General features: G+C 38.1%; 1 protein-coding gene across 2 annotated transcripts in view; it reads right to left on the bottom strand.

Moving 5' to 3' along the window:
• The window catches only part of LOC102682150 (synaptotagmin-like protein 2), a 156602-nt gene extending 131645 nt beyond the window's left edge, over positions 1 to 24957 (bottom strand). Inside the window, exon 1 of one of the 2 annotated variants that reach the window (XM_015359851.2) lies at positions 24783 to 24957. The gene's annotated coding sequence lies outside the window, so the exon portion shown is untranslated. The remainder of the gene's footprint in view (positions 1 to 24782) is intronic. The other variant, XM_015359859.2, reaches the window with a different exon arrangement.
• Between the last annotated feature and the right edge of the window lie 324 nt (positions 24958 to 25281).

Raw genomic sequence — 25281 nt, 5'->3', positions numbered from 1 at the left:
CTGAGGGTGAGAAGTAGAAGTATTACTGTAGATGGGATTCCAGGCAATTGCAAGGTAAACATACAAATTAGTCAGCAAGGCTTCGGAAAGTGGGAGGAACCCAGTGGATCCAGAGAAAATCTACATGAGCACAGGGAGACCATACATGGAATCAAGATTTGTGAGACAGCAGTGATAACCACCATGCCACCTTCCCACATCTCACTCAGTCAGAAAGGCCATTTTATATCTCAATTCACAAAGTGAAGTGGCAGTACGGTAGCTGAATGAATTACTCTCGATCTGGACTGGGTTTTTCCCAGCTCTGTTTTAGAAGATGTAAACCAGGACACAGCAAAAATAAAAAAAATATTAAAACAATTTCAAGTTTTCAAGGACAAATGCACTTATCAGTGGTTTGCCAAGTGGGATTTCCGTGACAAGCATTTGTAGGAAGGCTGCAGGCTAAATTTGCTTTTCATGAATATCTTATTTATCTTTTTAAAGGCATCTGCAGAAAATGAGAACTGAATTTATTGAGGGAGACTATTTCTGGTAATTTACAAACCTTATGTAGAAACCTCTTTGAGCTCTGGGAATTTAGTTTAAAAGCAATATTCTTTATGGAGTTAATGATGTTGTGGACCTGAAAATACATTTTGTCTGAATAAACATAAGACAGAGAAAATTTTATTTATTTCAAATATTGATATACTGTACAGTAGCATGGGTAACAAAAAGACATTGAAGAGATACTACATTTAATCAAGTTCAAGTAGGGAGCTGCATCAGCATGCTTAGGCTGCAAAGGAACAAATAAAGGTTTATTCCATGCAGAAAAGAGAAGAGACACAATGTTTCACATGTGGAACCTTCTTGGAATGAAGAATGAAGAGGAGTTTGTCAGGGATTCCTCTGTCCCAGCTTTCTCAATGGAATAGAGGACTAACAGGTTGTTCCACATGAGAAGAGGAACAGAAGCTCTTTTGGGGACAAATACCTCTGTGAAGGACTGGGGTTTGGGACTGAGCTGGCTTCTCTAAAAGGGGACCACGGGCACATTTTAGGAGCCTGGTGGGGTTCCACAAGCCAACAGTGGCATCACTGAAACACATGCTCCTAACACTCCTCATGGTTTGGCATTCATCACATTTGGTGGCAGCAGTGGGATTCGAACCCATGACCCCAAAGGAACTGGAATAAATGTGGGCCTCTTGTTTTTTGTAATTCAATTATGTATGACACATATGACTTTGCTCTATGCAATTATAATATTATTACAGTATTGTATTTGTAGAATCTTTAATACTTAAATTTTGTATATGAAATTTTTGTTCATTATATAATGCTCATTATACATTCTCTGATAAATTTAGTATACTGGTATTTAAGCTTGCTTTTGTAGGAGGATGGGACTGTGGGCATTTGATTCTGATCAGGGAATTGATATGAGAGAGTTTAGAGGATTAAAATAAAAATACTACAGGCTAAAAACAAAATGCACATTAAAAATATCATATGGGTGGTACTGAATGAACAGGAAATGTATAGATCAAAGTATGAATGTTTATAATTTCATCTAACAAACGCAGCAGTAAAACGCAACAGAAAAAGGTGGATTCACAGAGGAAGTTTTTAATTAGAATGAAGACAGCAAAATCTGTGAAATGCTCTTTTGAATTCTCATCTAAAATGTTTCATTATAGTCACTTCCATAAATTTGGACTGGAAAATGTCCAGAAAGCAGCAACTACAATGTAAAGTAAAGTGAAAGGGCTCAAACTCAAAAAAAGATTCTGGAAATTTTAGTTTAAGAATTCAAACTCAGAATAAAGAGCACAAACAAGAAGCACCTCGATGCACAAACAAGAATATAGGAATGGGAGTTGAGTGCAAAAAATGAAATAATACATAAATAAACTCTGATGTCAATGTTAATTCCCAAGGATACTTCATAAAATGACTTGATAGGTTCCATGACTCAACAATCTGCAGATGCCAACATAACAATTATATGTCCAGCAGTCTACTCCTGCTGAAAAAGTATTTCATTTCTCTTTTATAAATTTCATAAAACACTTAAGTAAGTAGTACTGTGTCTAGATTTATATCAGTTATTTGAGCAATTGCTCATAAAAGACGGCTTAAATTGAATTTGTTTATATCTATTGGAGTAATGAGGTGAAAATCCAAGTAAACTCATTAGGTGGTTTAATTGATTATGACTTTGGTTCATTTAACATTAAATGAATCCTTGATATTTCCAAACCGGAAATGCCTCTGAGTTTGGAAGATGAATGCTTGTGGTCTGTGCTTCGTTTCCTAATGATCAATAAACAAAATAAATGAAGTGCTCAAAATTATTTTTCTAAATTAGTGACAAGGAAAATAAAAAAAAAAATCTTCCACGAAGCTAAATTAGTTTGTTGTATATTCCTCACAGATTTACTAATAGTTGTACTGTCAGACAAATTTAAAAAAGTTATCTTATAATTGTAAAATCCACTGCACTGGCCTGGTCGAAGCATGGTCTGGAGATGCACGTCTGAATCCAAGAGCAAGCTCAGCATTAAGTAAACTGGGAAGGCAGGCAAAACTGACATAAAAACCTCATCAATCTGGAGATGCCATCAGACAAGAAGATAAGATAAGGTCACCTTATTAGCCAGATACAATTTCTTGCATTAGGAATTTATCTTTTCACATACCCCAGCTTGCTCTCCATGAGACACACAGACAGAGAGAGAAGCTGGGGGTCACAGCGCAGGGGCAGCCAATGTACAGCACCCCTGGAGCAGCTGGGGTTAAGGGCCTTGCTCAGGGGCCCAACAGAATAGGATTCCTCTGCGGGCCATGGGATTTGAACTGGCAACCTTCTGTCACGATCGTTACTCCTCCTCTTAAGGGCGCTCCAGCCCTTCCTCGTTCTGTCCCATTCCCCACACCTGTTCCTTATTCCAGCCCCTCTTTAGTTCCACCTTTAAAGCCAGACGCAGGCGATTGCTCGGGGCTTCTCATTGATTTCCATGTCGTGAGAGCCCGGGGTCCTGCCGCGTCTGGCTCTGTTATGGTTTTAGTTTCCTGTTCCTGATTCCCTGCCCCGCCGGTCCCGACCCGGTTCTGGTTTTAACTACGGATGGATCCCCTGGTCTTGGACTAAACCTCCCGTCTTGGATTCCCCCTCTGGATTTACCCTTGGATTGTTCGCCCTGGATCCACTCCCCCCGGACACTAGCACTGCATGGACACGCCCCCCTGTCTCCTGACCGACTCCTGCATGATATTTTTCCCTATTGTTTCTTCACCTTTCGGATCGTGTCGTCCGCATAGGGCCCGGAAAGAACTGTTCGTTACACCTTCCAGCCACAGGCCCTCAGCCACAGAGCCACCGCACCACCCGCAAGGGATCAAGGCAGGAGAAACTGAGTAAAGAAGAATCCTCAGGAGAGAGGAGTGAAATGCAGAGTCCAAAGCACAGATGCCAGTCCAAGATGAGGTTGAACAGGAAGGGTCAGAACACGGTGAAGGCAGTCAAACACTGGCGACATCTGGAGACTTAGTTGAAGCAAAAGGTAATTCAAGCTGAGGACATATTGCAAGACCAGTTTCATTACACACCAGTGGAATAGATAATTGTCCCAATCTTGTCATCATAGCAACTGAGAAAATGGTAGACAAAGAGGAGATTCGTCCAGTTGCTGTGGTGATTTGGGTGCACGGGTATGACAAAAACAAAATGTATTTTTGGCAACCAAAATTTGTTAAGGTACAAATAAAGAACTAGTATCTTAAGAAATGGAGACCCTGAAGTCTCATTTAGTGGAATAATGAGGAATTGATTGCACTGCTGGTGCTACATATCCTTTTCTTTATCCCTCATTCATACTCAGCAGTATCGTAGATTCACTACATGCAAGTTGGTGGCTCAACCCCATTGATACTCAGATACAACCACACTGGAAAATTTGTATTTACTCTCAGTGATGGTAAAACACTGATTTCATCATTCAATCTACTGTATGTACATACACAGTATATGCACAGTACAGTGCCTATAGAAAGTCTACATCCCCCATCCTAGACCTGACTTGGGTCCCAAAATCCAGCACCGAGCACAAACAATGTCTAAGCAGTGTGGGAATGCTAACTCTAACCTGGGTTTTAAATAATCAATTGTGCAATCTGTCTCTGCAGGGCTCGAATCATGAGATTTGAAAAACTTCCTGAAACCAAAAACTATTAGTCCAAAATAATCAAAACTATTGAAAGAAGCTCTTGGAATTTAAATTTTTTCAATAATGTATCTTCAATATCTTACAACTTCTGATCTGACTCAGCTTTGCAGTGCAATTACTGTACCTACATGGGACTGTGCTGTACTGTACCTACATGAGGGAAAGTTACTCTGTCGAGGTTCTCTGGATGTAGTCTTGATGTCTGCTGTTTCCCTTGTTTTCTCTCTCTTGCTGAAGGACAGGAGACCCTTTACCTTGATGTATTAGGCTTACAGTGCCAATAAAAATTATTCACCCCCCTTGGACTTTTTCGCATTGTATTGTGTTACAGCATGGAACCACAATGTATTTATCTCTGAATTTTTGCCACTCATCAACACAAAGTACTCTGTAATGTCAAAGTGAAAAGAAATCCAGACATTTTACTAAATTATTTAAAAAAAAAAAAACAGAAACAACTGAATGCACAAGTATTCACCCCCTTGCTTTGACATACTGTACCTAATGTCATGATCGCTAACCCCTCCTCTTAAGGGCGGTCCAGCCCTTCCTTGTTCCCTCCCATTGTCTGCACCTGTGCCCTATTCCCGTTCCCCCTTAAAAGCCAGACGCGGACTTCACTCCTGGTTTCTCATTGATTTCCACATCGTGAGAGCCCGGGGTCCTGCTGCGTCTGGCTCCGTTATGGTTTTAACTTCCTGTTCCTGATCCCCTGCCCCGCCGGTCCCGACCCGGCTCATGGTTTTAACCCCTGGATGGATCTCCTGGCTTTGGACTCTTCTCTCCCGTTTGGATTCCCCGTTTCGACTTTGGCTTTGTTTGTTCGCCCGGACTCACTTTCCCAGGACACCAGCTCACCTTGGACACGCCCCCCTGTATCCTGACCCTTTCCCGCATGACTCTCCCCAGTGTATCTTCACTATTCTGGATTGCGTCGTCCGGATAGGGCCCGGAAGGAACTGCTTCGTGACACCTAAATTGCCTCTGAAGTAGTCAACTCTGTTCACACAGTTACATAGTTACTCCTGTATCTGTTAGCTTCCCCACTTAGTGCATTTCCAAGGAAACACTACACCATGAAGACCAAGGAACATTCCAAGCAGATCCGAGAAAAGGCTCTTTAAAATACCAGTCAGGGAAGGATTTAAGAAAATTTTAGGCCATCCTCCAAAACTGAGTGTCTGGGCAAGAAGAGCCATAGTAAGGGAGGCAACCAAGAGGCCTACGGCAACTCTAAAGGAGTTACAGTCCTCCATGACAGAGGGATAAACTGTATGCGACAACAATAGCACACACACTTCATAAATTTGGCTTGTACGGAAGGGTGACAAGAAGAAAGCCTTTGTGGGAAAAAAAACTCATATCACATCTCAGCTGGAGTTTGCTCAAAGGCATGTGAGAGACTCAACAATTTGGAGGAATATTCTATGGTCTGATGAGACCAAAATTCCAGTGTCAAGATGTGCAACGCTGATAGAGACTTACCCAAAGAGACCCGAACTGTAATTGCTGCCAATTGTGGTCTTACCAAGTAAGATATTAACTCTAGGGGGTTGAATACTTGTGTACTCAATTATTTTCTGTTTTTTTATTTTTTATTAATTTAGTAAAGTGTCTGGATTTTTTTTTACTTTGACATTATAGAGTACTTTGTGTTGTTGAGTGGCAAAACATCTCAGTTAAATACATCATGGTTCCATGCTGTAACACAAGAAAATTAATAGACTTTCTATACGCACTGTATACACAAATAGCAATTTTTGCACATGGCAGTAGTGCAGTCAATGCTTTTAAAATTGGTTACTCAGAGATATAGTGTTGTAGTAGCTCTGTATTTTAAATTTGGTAAAAAGCAGTTTTTACTATGTAAAACTACTGCACATGCCCTGTCTCTAATCAACTGTTTTATTTTTATAATGTACATCATCTTATACAACTTCAGAGTTGGCCTCTTAGAATATGCTTTTCATGAGATTTTCAACTGAAAGTACAACAAAGCTTTGTGACCTAATTAAATTTAGTGTAACGTGCTGTTCCTAGAAAATATATGTATTTAACATTCAAATAAAATATACTGGCGTGTGAGGTGACATTTCAGATAATGACATCTTAGCCATCCAATCTGTTCTTATACTCTATAAAATCTTTATAGAAATGTCTTACTTAGATTAAGAGTCCTTGCATGAAACTTATATGGTTGTTTGAAATGTTCTTGTTTTGACTGGATTGGAACATTAATACCCAGTAGTATTTATTGTATATGTTGTTAAAGCACAGATCTAAATTTATTTAAAATACTACATTGTAAATAATTCATTGCAAAATACACAAACAGAATAGTATTATTTTCTGACCCTCTGGTACAATGTTTCACACAAGTCACAGCATCCTACTGTATATAATAGTATACCTATATATAATAATTCTATATTTTACTTTCCATTATGCTACTGCTCGAATTCCTTTCTTGGAACCCAGATGACTTGAGGGAGAACATAAATAAATGTATTTGGTAGAAACACTTTGAATGTTAAATGCTGTGTCTGGGGAAGCACAGCAATTTACTCAATGAAAATTTTAGGGCAGCCTCTCCACAGCTTCATGAAGTAGTTTGGTGACGTCTTGAGCTGCAAGGGCATTTTGCAGCATTGCTAGTAAATATGAAAGCATTAGTGTCCCATTCCCACACAACTAATGCTGCAAATCAAAAAGGCTACACATAGTGGATACAAAATACCACAGTAGGTGACAGTACTAAAGACTGCTCTATCATTTCATATCATGTACTGTACAAGGGGTTAGATTTGACCATGCAGGCACTAGGCCTCAGCCACAGTACATAATCTGCCCACTTCAGATAATAAGAAATCCTGACAAAAGCAATCAATTTCTGAACTCGCCTGCCTTTCGTTTTAGCAAGCACAATCCATCAAAGGCAAAAGACATCTCTGGTTTAGGGTTTGACAGCCTGATTCAATGGGGGAGGGGGATAAATCTTGTAATTTTTGAGAGGTCTTTTGTTTTAATTTAGAAATGGTCCAGCGTAATTTTATTTTTTCAGGAAAAAATAAATTAGATTATCTGTCCATAAAAAATTAAGATCTTACTAGGGGGCGCTATCCCACCCCATCACCAAATGTGAAAGATTTCTGACTGCATGACACCCTCATACATAAAGCTTTTAAAAATGGCTGTCCAGTCCAAGTCCAGTCCATTAGGCTTCCTAGCTTTAATAAACAGACATTAACAAAACAAAAGATTGATCAAAAGAACTTCTATAATAATAATAAACAATAACTGCATTAGAGATGGTGGTTTCCACAATTCTTCAGCTGCTACTGCTATTAAACATGCAGACAAATGAAAACCAGACTAGACTCAAACTCTCTTTATTCCTGTACTGACCCCACTACTTTTCCCAACATTCACATTCCTCATATCCCACAGTGACACACCATTATATTGTGATACCACATGGGGTGGCACTCACTAAGGGTTATTGTAATGGGCCCACATTAACTGACACATCCATCTCTGTATGCTATGGAAACATTCTGCACGTTATTTCTTCAATACCATGTACTCTTCTCCAAGAGTAGTGTTGTTTCTTGCCTTCTGATCAGGGCACTCTAGGACCCAAAGTGTACTCTGCTCTGCCAGGGAAGCCTCCATATAGTTTTCTCCCTCTCTCTCCATCTAATGGAGAACCTGACTGAGAAACTCTGAGCCCTTCACTCATAGACCCCAGACCTAGAGACCTATACACTCAGTACACTGCCTCCAGCTACACAAGGTAACTCCTTGAAATTCTGTCAAGCCTCGGTTCTTTCATGATCTCCTCTGAGGTTAAGCTTGAGGTCCTAATTGAAGATCACTGAGCCCTTCTCTTGCAGTATCCCTAGCTGAGTGAACCACAGCCCTCTTGGTCTTTCATACTAATCCTTTTCAGGCAGTAATAGTAAAACACCTCACTCGGTCTGTTGGTGCTACTACTGTGATGAAGCCCCCTGCTCCTTAAACACCCTCACATTAACCATTGCTGGCTCACTCATTTTCTGCCAGTCTGCCCTCGGACTTCATGTCACATACTGTACAGCCACTGGCGCCACCAGGCTGTGTCTCAGATTAAAAAACTTCCTTAAACTGGGGTCTCTTAGAGAAATGCGCTTCATGCGGGAAACTCCTCCCCTCAGCATTCCTGCCTCAGGCGGCATTACAATCCCTTTCCCTAGGACGCAGTGTCTCTTCTGATAATGATACTAGTAACATCTTGCAGAGAAGCTCTGGCACTCTGAGTTCCTGCCTCGGGTGGCATTACATTCCCTTCCCAGAAGACAAGGATTGTTATCCCGTAACCATTCCACTCCTGAGATACCACATTCATAGACTCTCCATCTGGGAGATCTAATTTCCTCACATGCCTTGCCTAGGTTGGCGTTACAATATACATAAACCACTCAGCAGCAATACCTTTTTTCTGTTTTATTTGAGGTATAAATTCTTTTAAAAATCTATTATATGTATTCCTACAATGATAATAGTCTATTTGCCATGTCACATAGATGACATAGATGGCTTGCTTAATACTTAATCTATTTCTTCTATCTTCATAAACTATTTTTAAGTCATGTATTATTTTGTGTTGATTTTCTTCAGAAGTTTAAACATTTTCCCATAGACAGAACTCAGCAGCTCCTGTTGTCGCTGAAGGGAAAATTGGCTGAATTTCTGCATTCCTCTACCACCAATTCTGAGACAGTAGTTGTTTCACTTTGACAGGTCATGGAACAAGATTTAAGCAATATGCTCACTGTATTGCTATTCCAAGTTTCGGTATATTAAATTGCACTGTCCAGCTCTTCTGGTGAGAAACATCTGGGCTCAGCAGGTCCTTGGTTTTACACAAAAGTAAACTATAGGTGGAAATCATAGTTCTGTTTTAAATACTAAATATGTGGCACTGTAAGCATACAAGTGAAATTGTCAATGTATGTGAAAATTGAAAGACTCTGAGGAACAACTCTTAAATCTGATCATGAGAATCAAGTGATCTACTGTAATCACATACTGTAAAAATAACTCATGACTCAGGTTACAACACTACAACACTGGTCATTATGAATCTCATGAATTTTAAGTTTAATTTAAAATTTCTTTATTTATCTCACTTCAACCATGCTGTACCACTGCAATATCTATAGGCTTGTATCCTGAAGCATCTCCATCATTTCAATTAATCATTCCGATTATCTTCTCGAAACGATGGGCTCTGGTGATGCATTAACACAGCTGCAAAGGGAAAGATGAACTCCCTTCCTACTTGATGTTTTCATGCCATTAAACATATACAGTATACAATAGTTTATATACAGTATATATCTCACACCTGAAGAAGGCTCCACGGCCGAAACGTTGTGTTTTCTTTCTTCTCTTTTCAGCATGGAATAAACCTTTACTTGTTCCTTTGAAGACTACGCATGCTGACGCAGCTACTGTACCCACCTGAACTACTCTAGTATATTATCCCTTTTGTACTTTTGAATATTGTTTAAAAGAAACAAAGGACAATGCCAAATGTATCGCTGCCTCATTTGCTAAATCAAATTAGCCTCTCTAGTGAATGGTCAGCTCTTCCTGTCTTAAAATTTCATTGGATTCTCACTGTGCTCACTGTCTTTAAATGAAGAATACAAAATATTAAATAAAACATTTTAATGTCTGTATAAGATGAAAAGTATGCTTTTGGAAATGTATTTTAAGAATTTGGAGGATGCTCAATAAAGCACATAATGTATTTAGGTATGTGTGGTGGTGCATGTTCTCAGTGCCTTACATACAGTAGGTTAGAACTGTGTATACTGTATGTTTTTTTATTTATTTAAGGTAAAAAGGAAATGAAAAAGTGGTCCTACCACTTTGTTCTGTAAAAGAGACAAGAGAGTTCAATCATCAGTTTATACTGTATATACAGTAGTAGGCTTATTAGTATTTTTTTTTTAATTTTGCGTTAGTGTTATAGAAAGTGTAATTATTTTCTCTTTTTGAATTATTTGCATGGTTTATTTGTGCTTCTGTGTAAAACATGATTTTTTTCCCTTGCTTTGGAAAGAAATAATCTGGGAATGTTGATCTAGCTAAATTCTAGTCCTTTATTTAAGATTTATTTGATTTATACTGTTTTGTATTTCACTGATATTTTAAATATTTAAATACTTTATGAATGTTAATTAATAAATATATTAAAATATTTCCTGTTAGATTGGTGTTAATATAAGGATAATAAAGCATTAATATAGTATTGTGTTATGAAATGCAGTAATCATACTTTAGAAAACATTGGATAATTGTTGTTAAAATAGTTCCATGTAACTTAGCAGTATAATCCACCTGTATTTAAAGTGTGAATTCAAGTGTGAGGTTATTCAATAGAAGGTAGCATTACATTTATGCATCAATCTGTATTATTACACTTCTCGAAGATCTTAAAGCATGTTATAGTATTGAGTTTCCTTTACTTTTAATGATTTTTGAATGTAATACACATTATTATGCATTTCAGTTAAGATAGACTTAATTAATTGAAGGCTTTACCATTCCCTGTATTATATTAGCATACATATATTTTATGTATATGTAATATATATACTGTATATTAGCATATATACTCCATAGCTTTAGCTCTTGGCAAACTGCAATGTGAGTGGAGTTTTAGGTTTTACACACACAAGGATCACCTAATTTACATTCTGATTTACATCCTCTGTAAACTCTTGCACTACTGTTCTATGTCCAACATACATTGTTTGTAGCTCACACCTACCCGCAGGGCAAATCCCTTGTTTTTCTCTTAGCTTGCACCACACTGTTTGAAAGCTTGACAACCCTGACAGCACCAGTATGGTAGAAGCTTTGTGACAACATGCTCAGAAACATCAAAAGGATGCAATCGACAGGTACTGACCAGAATGAAAGAGCCTACACTTACACATGCATAGAAATAAGAGGACAAATATCACTATGAGATCTGTACTGGTTTTACAACCATGAAAAGATAATAACAAGTCTGAGGTCCAATGCAATTTATCTCAGTTCATAATCCTCTCACGGTGTTACTTAAATAGCTCTTAAAGTCAGTAATATTGCTGGTGTTTATTTTGTAAGGTGTTATTCTGTGGCATTTCACAACAACAGAACCGCTGTGCTGAAATGCCTTGCAGGACAATTGCACTTTGCGCACGGTGAATGCCACCTCCCCTGTGGCCGTCTTTGATTCACAGTGCCGTCTCCTGGAGGGAGCTGCCTCCTTCTGTCTGAGGTACACTGGGAACAGACTCGGCCTCCAGCAGCTCCTGCTGTGATGAATCACTGCTCGGGGCTTTTACGGTATTGGGCTTTTTAGAGAATGTGATCTGCAAAAATGTTCGCCACCCGATAAATTTATTAACAAAGGCAAAGGCATTTTGTCATGCTGTCATTTTTCTTTTATATAAGATGTACCATGTGAAGGGCAAAAGCTCAAAATCCACCCCAGCTGAACTGTAAAACAAGTGTAGGAGTTGCAATATATAAGATGACAAAACATCCAAACAGTAACTGAATTTCAAGGAAACATGAAACACAATCCATGCAGAGTCTATGCTCGTTGTACAATGAGAATGTCTATTAAAAGCTAATTGTACAAATTATTTATGGGTAACACAAAGGGGATCTTTATAGGGCCTTGGTGACATACATTGCAGAGGCTAAAGCTGATGACTTAATCAGAAGGAGCTTTTTATAATGAAAATGATATGCACCTTGATATAGCATATAGTTTGTAAGCTTAATTATATGATAGAATTAATGTTTTTATATAGTCAAAATCAGACTTTAAATTATAGATCAGCTTAACATTAATTTGTAATATTACCACAAATCTTTGAATGACAATAGCACAAAATTAGAATAATTTATAATAAAAAACTGAATGATGTCTTTATAGACTGATAAAGTACATTAAAGATACATTAGATTGGACAACTTTCCATTACAAACACAATGATTTTTCATAATGAGAAAAACAATTAATCTTAGTTCTTTGACTTTTAAAGTACCTTAGTTTTATGTTCTTAAAAAATGAAGGTTATGTGCAATAATTTTATGCAAGCATTTAATATTTTCTGTGCATTGACAACACTATTAAATGCAAATCTATTTATGGGTTTAACACTATGTAGGCCGGGTAGGGCCATCAGTAGAAAAAGAAGTTATATCCAGGGAACGATTTACAATTCATGTGCACGAAATAACTAAATCGTTCCCTCATTTTCTTTAATTTGTCCACACAAAATAATACTTTCACTTCTTCTTTGTGTCACGGTAGTCGCATGCACATAGAAAGTTTCTAAAACGCCAGCATTATCCCCGGCTCCTAACAACAGCACTATCAAACGCTAGTGAACACATTACTGTGTCTTTTATTATAGTACAATAAAGCCTAACTGTCTGACACTGCTGTACATTAGGATAATGGATAGAGATGAACTGATTTAGTTTTATTTTGGTTTGGGGGTGAGTTATTAGGGCATTGCAGCTACTGTACTCTTGAACTACTAGTGAGGACTGCACCTCTCTTGTGCCAGTGCCACACCTGTCCTTGTGAGGGACAGAGCTAGAAAATGTTATTTTGTTTAGGAATTAAAGAAAACGAGGGAATGATATAACTATTTCGTGCAAATTGTAAATTGTTCCCTTGGTATAACTATTTCGTGCATAAGAATTGTAAATCGTTCCCTCAATATAACTTTTTTTCCTACTGATGGCCCCTCCCATATAACAAAGTGAGCAGAACAAATTTTCTTTAAATTTTGAAGCACATGAACTAAACACTAAATATTAAAACTAAGATTTTAAAATGGATAGAGGATCAGTATTTCAACATATTGTAACGCATACAGCCTCCATTGCTTGTGAGAGCCAGCTTACCAGCGCTGTGACGTCACCGCTCTTCCCTGTGGATAGCAGGGACCGCAGCCACCGGGCTGACGGGCTTTCCCTTTGGCTCAAGAGGCTGGGTCCCTGTTGAGTGACGCCGGAGGCCCGGGTTCGAGTGGGGGGCCGACCTGAGGTGGCAGCGGTGAGGGTGCCCACGTGAACCCCGAAACGTTACAATATTATACTGTGAGACTTTGCGTCTGCCTTTCGGTAACTCGCTGTGTTTCTCTGAGTTAGAAGTACACAGGTTCCATCTCTCCAAGCTTTAATGTTTGGTATTTGAAGGCCAATGTGGATCAGAAATAAACTATGCTGGCTGTGTGGAAGTTGTCATAAGGCTTGGAATGATTCAGAGCTTGGACTGTGATGTGCAGAGTTGACACAGTAAGTCTGGAGTGGAAGGTTTCAGGTTGTTTGGGGTGTTAGATGAGAGCAAAATCATGCTGTGATGCAATATTTCCATCTTGGTAGCTCAAGTCCATAATTTTTAAAGTCTCCTGTATGGCAGGACTGGCAGGCCCTGTTGGTCCCCGCCCTTCCTAGAAGGCTGTAGTTTGCTCCCCAGAACATACTGTACAAGTCATGTCAATGTTGGAGACTTAAATGGAAAACCAATCAATGTAGTTGGAGGATTTGCAGTGTGATCCCATTGGTATCAGCCAATTTCATACTGCTAGTGCTAGTGCTCAGTCTGACCGGGATTCTTTCAGAGGAGACATATTGATTTCAGTTTGCTCAGTTGCTATTGATGACTGATGCAGAGTGACAAATTCTGAGAATATTCTGAATGCTCATCAAGTTGGCTTTAAACAGGAAATCACATAGTGAAGACCCTTTCACCCACAGAGGGCAAATGAGGAGCTCTAGCCAGGCTCTTCTGACCTGCTCATTCCCTGAGGTGTGTGTCTTGTGAAAAACTGCAAGGTCCAAAGTAACATGAAAGAGGTTCAGCACTGATTGAAGGAGGGCTGCATCCGATACCAACATCACAACTAGCCTGGAAGCACCCAGGAAGTTGCAGAGATCTCAGTTTCTCTGGGAGGAGTGAGAATCATGCCCAGCTAAACTCAGCTGCACACTAATTTTTCATTGTTGCTTGGGGAATCCCGGTCACAGCTAACCAGTCACACAACACAGGCCTGAATGTCTGATATCTGGATTATAGACCTTGAGAACTGACCTACGTATGTTTTAGGACCTTATCGAAAGCTTTCTGGAATATTGATTTCTCATCAGCATTTACTTGTACTGATGGCCACTGTAGCTTGTTTAAAGAAATGTATTAGTTTTCAGACAAACACAGACAATTCCAACCCCATTGTGGTAATTCCTTATAACAGTAATATTATATAGATGATCATATACTGTAATTATTCTTAATGTTTTCATAATCTTTTAGGATTCATTTGCCTATAATTCAGTCTTTCATTTTTGCCCCCTTTCTTATCAATAGATACAGTACAAGATTTGCAATTTTTAATGCAATGGGACAAGTCCAGTTTTAAGAGCACATTAAAATATACAGTACATTTTTTTGTATTATTGGATAAATGGCATTGGGCCTAGGTGATTCTGGAATTCTTTAGGAGTTAGGATCTGATTCCTAAAACCTCTGCCTCTGTTCTGCTAAGATTATTTCAGAACATGCAAGGTCTTTCTTCAGCCTGAGGCATACTATCTGCATTTCCATTAATGAAAACGTGTGTAATGACTTGGATGGGACCGACAACAGCAACCTTGCCACGAGCACTCAGCCTGTCATTCAAACTAGGTTGGGACATCTTTCAATTAAATCTTCAACGTTTCAACCAGGCTCTTGTCCTAGTTCCCAATCACACTAACCCCCTCTCTATTTAAGTCTGTTCTAAACACCGAATCTCCACGCCGTCATTAGAGCTAAACCTTGTGAGCCTAGCAATTGCATCTCTCTCATAGTCAAGTAATGTTTATTACTTGGTTATTTTCCTATCTTACTACTCCTGTTCTTTGATCCCAAGATATTTTCTGTTTACATTTTATTCTCTCTTCTGCGTCGACTCGCCAGTCTCTCTTTCCTTTATTTCAGATGGGACCCAGGCCTTTTCTTTTGTTTCCACTCACTTTTTCAGTTCGTCCAAACCTTTTATCAGCAGTCTGCCTTCTATCCGTTACTCCTCCCTGATCATCCAGACAACCCCTTAAAGTGCTCCAGGACCTGCTCCTGGGCTTCAACTGTATCTCCTGCTGCACAACCGTATTTCAACTTTCTGCAGCATTACAGAAACACAGAGCTGCAAGAAGCAGCTCCAGCAAGGCTTAGCGAAATGGCAGGGGGTCTGTCTCTTCATGAAGCGGTGCTACGGCAGCAGTAAGAGAACACCAGAGATAAGTACCATCTCCTCTCCGCTCTCTCCAGATCCTCACCACTTCAACCTGCTCCCCTTTAGCAAGAGGACCCTTTACCACCGGATAGATGTACTATCCGATTGGAATCACCGATCCATCCTGCACCACCACATTCAGGAAACCCAACCACTTGTGACAGGTTTCTCACTTGATGTAGAATTTTGCTCTGCAGCCATCCTCTTTCCCCCCTCTCTCTCCTTATGTACAGCTGTTTTCCTCACTGTTACAGGAGTCACTGTTCTTCTCCGGCAGTGTACAATATTAATAATCCAAGATAGCCTATTCAAATTCCCCAGGGAACAGGGGACCTTTGGCGTGGGTCTCAGCTCTCTGCAGACGAGCTGATCACCTCCTCAGTGACTGCTATTGCTTCATACAGGCGTTGCATCTGACTTTTGACACTCCAGGAAGAGAGACCGAGTCAACACACCAACACACCAGCTGCTGCTCCTGAAACAAGGCACAGAACCTGCTCATGCTTAAGTCACCCATTTTAAAACTCCTGCAATAGCGAGTGGATGGGGAGAGAAGGCTGTATATGCAATTCTTCTAACAGGTATACAGTATCTAATGAAACTCAAGACTTGATGGCTGGACCGAAAGTCCTTAACACTCTGGGGGAATTAACTACCTTGGCTATTCACTTGGACACCAGACTGAGAGAACACCATGTGAATCCCTCTCAAGAGAAAAAAACCCAGATCTGAAAACTTCCCTCTTTCCAATCTCCTTAACACACCAGAGCCCAAGAAAAAATCACCCTACGGCATACAAACCAGTATAGCTAGGGAAGACCAGCCTGCTTTCAGAAGAAACATTTTGCAGAAGACTGCAGGGAGTGTGCACTTATTGAGGAGCTAAAGACCACCAACTCAGGTCCTGCCTGATCTGCCCGATATGTTCAGGAAATATGTCCAGCTGTTAGATGAAGATGAATGTCTACTAAACGGGGCAATTAAATCTCCACCCAACTCCACCAGATTCCCAGCATTACACATGTAGGGAAAAGGAGAATGGCAAGCAGAAACCTTTAGCGATTCTGGAGTAGCGGGAAACTTTATAGATAGACACATTAGCAGAACAAAGAATGCAAATGCTGTGCCTCTCAAAGCCTGCCTTTTCATGCCATAGACAGATCTCCAATAGGAACTGGAGAAGTAAGACTGAACCTCTCTCGCTAACCATTGGAGCCTTGCATTGGGAAACCATCAAGCTATTGTGTGTCAAGTCTTGCTGTGTTCCACTAATCCTCGGGTTCCCCTGGTTAGAGACGCATAATCCTGCTCTCGACTGGTCCACTCAATAACCCATCTCCTGGGGATCCAGATGCCGCAAAAACTGTTTGCCACCCAAACTCTTAACAGGAACCTTAGAACCAGACCTCTCTAGCCACCCCAAACATTACTGAGACTTTGCCGACATGTTTTCCCAAAAAAGACCCAATTTCTCCCTCCTCATCGGGAATACGACTGTCCCCTTGACCTCTTTCCTGGAACCTGGAAGAGACTGGTCAATGCCTAAAACTCTCAAACAAATCCAACGGTTTGTGGGTTTTACCAACTACTATGCATTTACTCACCGATTCAGCATGATCATAGCCCCTATAACGGATCTAGCGGAAGAGTGCCCGAATCAAGGAAAATGGAATTCCAAAGCTCAAGAGGCATTCAAATAGCTGAGAAAGAGGTTCATTAGTGCCCCTGTACTAAGACACCCGGATCCTTTGCAGCCTTTCGAAATGGAGGTGGATGTCTCAGATGTTGGAGTTGGAGCAGTATTATCTCAATGCCTGGGATCTCCACCTAATTGCCATTCATGTGCCTATTTCTCCTGGAAATGATTTCCAGTGGAGACATAGAACTTCTCACAATCAAATTGGCCCTTGAAGAACGGAGGCACCTATTGGAGGGAGCCCAATACCCCTTTATAGTCTTCACAGACCACATAAACCTTGAGTATTTAGGTGTCTCCAAGTAGACAATGATCTGAACATATCAGTAATGTAAACAGAAGCAGTTGACAATTTTTGGGAAACAATTTGTACAATTTGTACAAAAAATCTAAAACTGTTCACATGTAATAATCTTTTCAGAAATAATTTAGAAAAAATAAAATATTGTAGAAAATATTATAAACCCTATATATTTTATGGGCTCTTCAAGAACGAACGGAATTCTGCATTAGGAAGGAGCAGTGTAACACTTTGCTCAAAAAGAAGAAAAATACTTTGCTTATTGGACAAAACAGGAATGTCAAGAGAAGGCTGCACTCCTCTGATACATACACAGGGTGTCCACACACTTGCTGTTCGACCTACCAAAGCTATAGATTGCACAAGATCAGCTCAGGTAAGAACAATAACAACGCCAGACCAAGACATATGAGAAATGTTTGAATAACACGGTGTCCTGTGTTATGCCTTGGTAATGTTACCTGTTGTATGTCAACCACACTCTTTCCTACAACTATGACAGCGTTGCAAACAGGGAGGAACGAACAGAAATAACAAGAATTCAAACCATGAACCTTTAACAAAACAAGCATCGGTCCCAGAGACAACTAGTTGCTTAATTACAAGCTGGTCATCCTGATTTGTCACATCACCTCAAAACATCATTTCAATGGACAATGTGACAGTTAAAAGCTTTTAAATTTGAAAAAATATATTAATGTCTGAATCTAAATGACAGGAATAAGTAAAGGCGTATTCCTCACACCTCAAGAAGGCCAAAATGTTGTGTTTCTTTTCTTCTCTTTTCAGTGAATCACTGTGCTCAACTTTTTTCAGGGTAATAAACCTTTACCTATTCCTGTGCAACCAACGCCTGCTGACGCGGCCAACTATTTTGAACAACAAAACATAAAAATATATTTTTATCTTATTAAATACTAAACAATATTATTAAATTATTTAAATATTCTTAACATATTTTAAAAAATAAATATTGAGTCCTGAGTTTTCAAATACAGACCGCCTCACCTGTCTGGAACACTGTACATCGAAAGCTCTGTCTGTATAATGCAAGTTTGCCGTAGTATCTCTTCTGATCTCTTCTCATTTTAAAACCAAAACCAAGGTTGAGGGTTAGTTTGTCAAAAAAAATGGGCAGGGTTGAATAGAGTACATTTAAAAAGCCATGCCCTGAACCACACCCGTGAGAAATTTAAAATGACAAAAAAGGCAGGAATTCAGAAAGAATAGGCATGTTTTTTATTAAATATGGGGCAATGTATCCATCAAACATGGAAGAAATGAGTACTGTTCTTTTTGTATTGTGTCTTGAAAAGCAATCTGCCTAGGCTGATAGGTGAAATAAAACTTAAGCATTTTCTACTTAACTGATAAAATCTTTGATATCAAGGAACTTTGATATCAAGGCAATTGCTTAGTGATTTTCATTATTTACATCCTAGTAGAGAGATGAGCAGCTTATTGAGCTATCACTCAGGAGACTGTTCAGTGGGCATTCTACATATTACTTGCTCTGTGTACATAAAGAAAATATTCACTATTGGATAGGTCACACAACCCCAGCATTTTTCTAATGTGATCCTGTACTATTTTAAGACAGGTCAAATATATATATATGTTATAAATAGAGAGGTTGTTTTCATCATGAATTGACTGAAAATTTCACAGAGTACACCATTTAGATTCAAAGTAATTTAGTCAATATAATGTAGAAAATTTTAATGTGACAAAATCTAATAATATGGTACCCAAATACTGTATTTTTGGTGTTTTTTGCATACTCAAGAAAAAAGAATTAGTGAACATTCTAAGCCTTGCAAACGTCTTCACCACTGTCAATAATATAATATTTTATGAATAAAAATATGGTATAAATTTGTTTTCAAATTAAGTCACAGCTTTCACTGGGCCATTTAAGGAGGTTCACTCTCTTCAGTGTGTCGTTGGCCTTTTGCCTAAGGTCAATGTTGTGCTGAAATGTGAATTTTCAAGTCAGTTGCAGGTTCTCTATCTGAACATAAGACCTCCCACTTTTCTGGTACATACTGTATCTCATGTGAGGTTTAAGATGAGTATTTTCAATAAAAAACCTCTTTGCAAGGTAATATACAATTTTCATGATTCCAATTTCATTTAACAGTGCAAGTTCAAGTTAAGTATTTGAACCTTGTTAAGAGAGCTTTCCATTCTGTTGTTTTAGGCAACTCCAATTTCCTGTCTAAAGTGTCCCTTGGTTAAAAATGGCCTCTCCTGGTTTGTGGATACATTTATAGAACAGGGGTGCATACTTTGTAGCATCTAGATTTGTAGAAAGACAGATTTAACTGTAGGTCTTATTCTGTTGGTTTTGAAGGCAGCTTTATCTTTACAGCTAGACTTCCTTTATAGATGATTTTGATAATTAGTAGCAGTCTGGGTTTTTCTGGGTGGCCAGGATGTAGGCCTCTGGGACACTTTGTTTTTAAATTTGCAAATACTGTAGCATAACTTGTATGTTGTGTGTTTTGTGTGTGTATTTTCATTGTTACATTTTGTGAAACCGATTTAATTTGTTAATGAAAAGAGTAATAATTCAGTTTGCCTGAATTATTAGTCTTTTCATCAAAGCTATGCCAGAGAGCAAACTACTCAGTTGCTTCCAATTATATTAATCTCTTGTCATATTTTGGGGGTTATTATTATTTTATTTACGTATTGATTACCCTATTTCGTATTTTCCTCAATTTTTGTAATCCCCTACTGTATCTGTAACACTATTCGCTGCATATATAAGTACTGAGCCTCTGCTAATATTAGCGCGTTGATAGAACACATCTTCTGTGCTAATGCGCCATACACATTGACTTTTAAATCCAATTAAATGGTTTGGTCAATAGGAATTGTCTGTAGTGAAGCATCATTTTATATTCCCTCAAGAGCATTGGAACGTGAGAAAACGTATAAATGCACAGAGAACATTCAACACATCTACTGTGCCTCATTTAGTTGTTACAGTAGTTCTGAAGACCTTGTACAGCTCTGAACAGAGTATTTACTTCCACAGCAGTTTGCTTTTAGTTTTAAATGCACATTCACAAAATGTTCACTTGTGTTGTGTGGTTTGTACTTCTCTGTTGGTGCTGATGAAATGCATAAGGTTGAGTTTATCAGTGTCTTTGAGGATTTTGAATGTTTGTATCTGTTGTGTAAGTGTGGGCAGAATTGCATCAATGGCTTCTGAAAACATCTCTTGTTTACTTAAGAAATTTGGTAAGATTCCATCCTGCCTGAAGGGTCTTGTACCAGAAGCACTGCTGCCTCTTCTATGCTAATTCTGCTGCCATGATGTTGACAAGGCATGTTGTGCTTGTTGACGTTTTCCGTAATAAACATCTGAGTGAAATTTAATATAATTTAACTTTCATTGTCTAGATGTTTCCTATTTTTGTCCAGATAAATTTTTCTCCTCCTTGACAATTCGTTTGTTGTTATTTCATGAAATACTTAATTTTTTGGTTATTTATTTCAGCCTCCATTGCCTTTTTGATATCCTTTTTACCTGTGCTTGTACAGGAATCCATTGCAGCTTGTCTTTAACTGGGTCCAGCTGGCTTTAAATAATTGTCAAGTCTGCTTTCCAGAAATTGTAAACTTTTGCTTTGGACCCTTGTACTGTTTCACAATATACTCCAAAGCACACCTTGTTGTGATTATGTTTCCCTCATCTTAAATGCCTCATTTGACTGTGAAAAGACAAGCTAAGCATTTCCTCCTGTAGGTGCTTTGACAAACTGGTATAGAAAGGAGTCTTTCACCAAGTCTACCATTTCAGTTTCTAGGCTAATATTCCTATAGGCTATTCCCAGTCTAAGATGGAAGAGTTGAAGTCTCCCATTACTTCTGATTTTGAACATAAGTTCTTAATTTTATATCCTTTTAAATTCTTCAATTACTCTTGAGACTAAACAATGTGAAACGTGTGAAATGTGAAAGCTGCAAAGATATCCTGAGAATATAAGTGTCCATATTTCCTGTTCTGTAATTCAAGCAAAAGTAAGGCAAAGTATGCAACTTATTTACTACACATACCGGTGGGAGTCATCCTGGATGCCTTAAAAAATGAATACTATATAATATTTTGCTCTAGTAAATTGGATGTTGTTCTAAATTGAAAGGAATGCGTAAGAAAATGTCGAGTCAACAGACATTGTTAATTTGCTTCAGTTTATTTTATGTATATAACTTAATTATTCATCCAAAAGAGTGGATATTTGCCCAAAAAGCTCAACATAAATTAAATACATGTTAAAAACAAACAATTGCCCAAGCCATTTAATAATACTTATACACACATCTCACTGTGCTTTTATTTATCTTAAATCTCCAAATGCGAAATAGTCACATAGCTGTGTTTATTGTACCCACTGCACAGGGAACAAAGGATTTCTAGTGGACATTTTTCTTGGCCACAGGCTTTCTAAACTGCCCTGTTGAAGGAAGCAGCTGTAAATGGGAATGAAGAGGGTTGAAGGGCTAATTAACGATCAGCTGAAAAAGCTGAGCTTTCTTTTGCACTGCAACATAATACAGCTCTTTAAACTGTTTCTGGTCGACTGATTATTTTACTAGCAATATTAACAGTTTGGTCCAATTTCCCTTTACTCTTAATACTCAGGCTACCGTACCACACAGTGATACCAAAAGTAAGGATGTTTTCTACTTAAGTGCTCTAAACCCTCTCTGAAATATTTTGACTCACCTGAGAGCTTAGTGATCAAATATATACACTGATTAGCCTTCTTAAAAATGCAATTGCTATTCTCTGCGAAATGTTTACCTATTACTGTTCCTAGATATTTGAAGCACTGAACACCCTCCACAGTCTGATTAACAAGGAAGAGAGGTTGAAAATCAAACATATTACAATCATAAGTAGCCAGTTTTTTGGTTTATCAACATTAATATAAAGCACACCTGACTTACACCAACTTGGTTCTCCATCCTTTCTCTAACATTCCCAGTAAACAATCCTGCTAGGGCTTTATTCTCTGTATACCTTAACAGATTAATACTGTAGATGTTCCCTACATTTTAATTTCATTCATGGGAAATAGTAAAGGTGACAAAACACAGGGGAACACCAGTATTTAAAACAATTTCATTCGAAAATGTACAGTTCATAAGAACCCGCTGTGGGCGATCTGTTAGAAAATAATTAATCCATTTTATAAGCCTCCCATTGACATCCAGATTCAACAGCTGTTTCAATGAGGGTCTGGATCATATTAACAAATCTTGAACTAATATTAATAACACACTGTACGACTTTGCCTGTTGCAGATGAGTAGCTAATAGATTCACTAAAGTTAAAGCTGCAATTACAGTATCCTACATTTTTATTGCCAAATTGCAAGGGATCCAGATAATCTGCAATGAAGACTGCATTTAGCCAATAAGGAGGTTTTGCTAATTTAGATAAATTTAAAATATTGCCTCTGTGATTACTAACCTATATGCACAGCACAATATTGCACAGAACACATAAACAATTAAGACAACACTGGAAGATACTGCTTGGTTTGCTTTTATATCCTTGTTTACTTACGCATCATCTTTAATAGAAAATCAAGCTCAGAAGTAAATTTAGACAACCAGAATAAATGAGTGAAGGAAGAATTTCACATTTTTACTCTACATATTGCATTCCTGTGAGCACCTGAAATAAGACTCCTTGTAAAAAAAAATCCTGTTTACGCTGCAGTGTCTTCTTATGGAAGGGTAGAAGAATTGAGTTTGACAATATCCTGACTCCAGCGGTAATTAGAAAACAAAATATTCCACCAGCATCTGCTGTGCAGTTGTGGCTGCTGCTGCTGAGTCCCGTTACTTCATTGAAGTGTGACAGTGTTAGGGTTAAATTGTCAGGTTAGAGCCAAAGTCAAGTTGCTGAGGAAGAGATAATTGATTTTGATAGGTTTTATTAAACATTAATAATCTGATAATTTATTCCATTATGTGCACAGATGTTACAGTTTATAATAATAGACAGCACTAAAGCTGAAAGTATATTGCTTGTCATTTCATTAACAAAGTAATGTTTGTATAAAAACAGATTTTTATTCCTATTTTTTAGCAATTTATGCATTAGTATTAAGATTATTTGAATCAACTAATGTGGAGACTTTATGTTATCTCCTGGTAACCAGTTCTTTTGAATAACTGAAAACAGATTTTAAGTCAGGACCTTTTCTACAAAGTTGCTTTCATTCATTTTTGGTAGCACTTCCACAGTATATAGAAATTTGTATGTTGTACATGGCTTAACTCACACAATCCTGCAATGTATGAGAAAACAAGAAGCTTTTGCCTTTTTCATACTTCAGTTTTACCCAAGAAAAGAAATGGTGAGGATATGTACATGAAAGTCCTTGAACATAAAAATAGAAGAAAAACATTCCCAAACACACTGCAATATTTGAAAATAGCTCAACATGTACAGTACAATGCCATTTAAAATATTTTCATCTGCATGAAAATGAATTTCGACACTGCTGACAATTAATTTAATATGCTGCATACAGCACATCTTATAACATCAGCAAACATATTGTACTTTGATATACAATGTCTATTTGATACATTCTGTATACACTGTATAATATATTGCAGAATAAAAATCAAAATAAAGTTTATACAAATCTCAATTTATATTGGCACATACAGTGCAAATAAAACCATCATAAAACATGACCAATAATATATGTTACTCTAAAAATAAGCTTATGGTGTACACTCATGTATTGTATATGCTGTTTCTATTTCTCTGGCATAGGGGTGTAACTAGAAGTTAAAACCTTTAAAAATGTGAGAGAAGTTCCTGCTATTTGTAGACTGGTGCATTGTTTGTGCCCTTTCTGTTTAATGAGAGCACAGGTAGGCTTGGAACTGTTCCAATTCATGTACAGTGCACTGCATATTTATTCGCAAATTCTTATTCTTGAGTTAGAAAAGGAAGTTTAAAGTCATAACTAACAAATAATGCAGCATAAGCCAGGTCAGGATAGAATCAAGAGAAGAAAGCTATTAGCCCTTGACTCTACTAACATACAGTAGATAGTGGCATTTAGGTATAACTTTCTAAAAAGTAGTGTTTATCTTTATCAAGGACATTGTCCTTTGTCATTGCAAATTCTAATTTCCATTCGTTGCAACTTTTCCTTAAGAAAGCTAGAGAAAATATATTGATGTGTCCTGCTTACCTACATCAAAATGCTTCTCCACAGGCTTTCAGAATGCTTCATTTCCTGCTTCTGTAGTTTGCAAGTCACAGCACAGCCTTGCAAAAGCCACAATTTCTTAAACTTTCATTTTTGTTGCTATGAAAGTCAGTCCTCTTTAGTGATCACTAAAGGCTTCACCAACTTTGATCGCTTGCTGACACAAACAGGAACCTCTCAAGAAGAGCTAATTTTTTGTACTTAAAATAAAATTCTGCCCTGACACAGCTTTTAAGGAATCCCAAAACTTTAGGATGCCGACACACCTTACTCTAGTAAAAACTTGTTTGGGAGCCAAAACCTGAACACAGTGTGTAAATTTAGCACTCTTTTAAAATTTGCTCATGAATATTTATTAAATGAGCCATATTATGAACATACAGTGAAAAACACTGACAGTATGACAAGAACAGTGCAGAATGCTTCTGACAGTGAAGAAGCACAATAAGTTAAGAAATTCAGTGATGAGCTCATACTAATT

The sequence above is a fragment of the Lepisosteus oculatus genome, chromosome 2 (genome assembly GCF_040954835.1).
Source record: "Lepisosteus oculatus isolate fLepOcu1 chromosome 2, fLepOcu1.hap2, whole genome shotgun sequence".
Classification (NCBI taxonomy): Eukaryota; Metazoa; Chordata; class Actinopteri; order Semionotiformes; family Lepisosteidae; genus Lepisosteus; species Lepisosteus oculatus.
The sequence above is the reverse complement of the archived record's forward strand: the minus strand, read 5'-3'. Positions and strand labels throughout refer to the sequence as shown.